The following is a 2,531-nucleotide window of genomic DNA, read 5'->3' as shown; positions in this document are numbered from 1 at the left end:
ATGCATTAGTGTGGGTCATTTGTTACAATTGATGAACCAATATAGATACATTATTATTATTAATGAAGTTCACAGTTTACAGTAAGGTTCACCCTCGGCTTTGAACCTCCTCCAGGTTTTGGCAAATATATGTCAGCATCATATAGAACAGCTTCAATGTCCTAAAAATCCCCTGTGCTCTATCTGTATATCCCTCTTCCCCTCCTAGCCTCTGCCAACCATTGATCTTTTAACTGTCCCCACAGTTTTTCCAGAGCTCTTTTATTTACTTCTCTCTAGAACTTTCTGGAAGTCTCCCTTCATGGCTCCCTAGACCCAACCATACTCGGTCATAGAGATTTCTTGGGATGCAGCCTTCCTGGTGAGCTGGTTTGAGGGCATATGGGCAGCCTACATATAAGTTTGATTTGCTTTAGCAGCAGCAACAGCAGCAGCAGCAGCAAAGACCAACTATTGCTGGAACTGGGCTTCCCAGGTGGCCCTAGTGGTAAAGAACCCCCCTGCCAATGCAGGAAACATAAGAGATGCACGCGAGTTCAAGAAGATCCCTTGGAGGAGGGCATGGCAATCCACTCCTGAAGAATCCGATGGGCAGAGGAGCTTGGTGGGCTACAATCCGCAGGATCATGAAGAGTCGGACACGACTGAGTGACTGAGCACGCACGTGCATTGCTGGAGCCGGCTGATCTAGCCCAGCTACTAGTTCAGCTGTGGCCTCAAGGGAGCTTGGTGCTCCAGGCCCTGTTTGGGGGTGGGGGAACGCAGGGGAGGCAAGTGGGTGGCCCTGTCAACCGAGAGCTCAGCTCTGGGGCCTTTTCCAACCCTGCGGCCCTCGGAGACCCCAAGCACTCTGCTCCTTCACAAGCCAGCTTAGAAGCCAGCTGCCTGGGCCTTCTCTCTTCCAGTGCCTCTGGCTCAGCCTGGGGCTGTCTCCCGGCTTGCAGGCTCCCCCTCTAATCCCACTTTCATTTCTAAACAGACAGGAAAATAAGCAATTGATTTTTGGATATTACATACGCTGGGTGAGGAAAACTTTCATAAGGAAAAGAGCAGAGGGAGGGGTCTGAAGATCTTAAAGTCAAGACTACAAAAAGCCCACCGTTTCCAACTCAAATGGAGACAGCTACAAAGCTGATAGTGCAGGTGGCCTCAGGCCCTTGGGAGAAGCCTGGCTCAGCCATCCAGGGCTCTTTGATGTCCCACCTGAGGCTGCACCCGGGCATCTGTCCTCTCCTTCCCAGTGGGGCTCCTAAGGTCATCCTTTCTGTTCCCCAGCCATCAGCCATCATCCCCACCCATCCACCTCCACAGCCACACTGTGTTTGGTTCTTAAACCACCCAGCAGGCTGGGAATTCAGACAGTCCGGGACATGCAGGGTGTGAGAGTAGGAGAGTGGGAGGGGACCACGGGAATTAAAGTCAGCTCCTCTCATCATACAGGTACAGGAGCCTGGGTGAGGCCATGCTCTTGGTGCATAATGGAGGCTGTAGCTCAGACGTCCCAGCTTCCAGCAATGCCCGCTCCATCATCGTCAGGTGAGCTGGTGAAGGCACAGTGCTTGCAGAATATTATTTATTTATTGTTTTTTATATTTATTTATTTATTTGGCTTTGTCACATCTTAGCTGCAGCACGCGGGATCTCTGTTGTAGCTTTTAGGCTTTTCTCTAGTTGTGGGGTGCCAGCTTAGTTGCCCTGTGGCATGTAGGATCTTAGTTACCCAACCAGGGATCGAACTCACATGCCCTGCCTTAGAAGGTGAATTCTTAGCCACTGGACTTGCCAGGGAAGTCCCTGCAGCATGTTTTTAAACTCTGTTTTTTCCGGAGCTTGGAGGCTGGAGTTGCTGGGAAGGCCCAGGTGAGGATTTTCAGCCCCTGATCCTTAGAAGGATCTAGATCTCTAGACCTCCAAGGCCAGGACCTTCACAGAGTCTTGGACAGGCCATCTCTTCTGGCCTAGAACTCTCACCCATCTTCTACACGAAGGCTGGTACCTTTCATGGGAACCACGGCAGAGAGCATGGGGAAGGAGTGCAGGCTTTAAAAGAGCCACGAGGAAGAAGGAGAGGGTGGGACAAATGGAGAGAGTAGCCTGGAAACATCCGCTAGCATATGTAACATAGATAGGCAGTGGGAGTTTGCTGTATGACTCAGGGAACTCAAACCAGGGCTCTGTGGCGGGGTGGGGTGGGAGGTGGGAAGGAGACTCCAGAGAGAGGGGGGACATATCTATACCTGTAGCTGGTCCATGTTAATGTAGAAACCAACACAATATTGTAATTATCCTTCAATTAAAAATATACTTAAAAAGCCATGTGGGTTGTAGGAGTCCATGAAAAGTCATTACTTTGACATCTGGTCTCATCCTCTCACCAGTTCTTGGGTTTCCTGGGTGCTGAACAGCCACCCGCAGATTTTTAAACCCGTGGAGGCCCCTGTCCCTGGCATCTTGCTTCCTTTCCACTCTGCCTTTGGTGGCCTCGCTGGAGACTTCTCCCTTAATGTTTCCTTTGGTCGTTTCTCAAATAG

Source organism: Ovis canadensis, chromosome 15, assembly GCF_042477335.2.
Source record: "Ovis canadensis isolate MfBH-ARS-UI-01 breed Bighorn chromosome 15, ARS-UI_OviCan_v2, whole genome shotgun sequence".
Taxonomy (NCBI): Eukaryota; Metazoa; Chordata; class Mammalia; order Artiodactyla; family Bovidae; genus Ovis; species Ovis canadensis.
Note: the sequence above shows the minus strand (reverse complement) of the source record.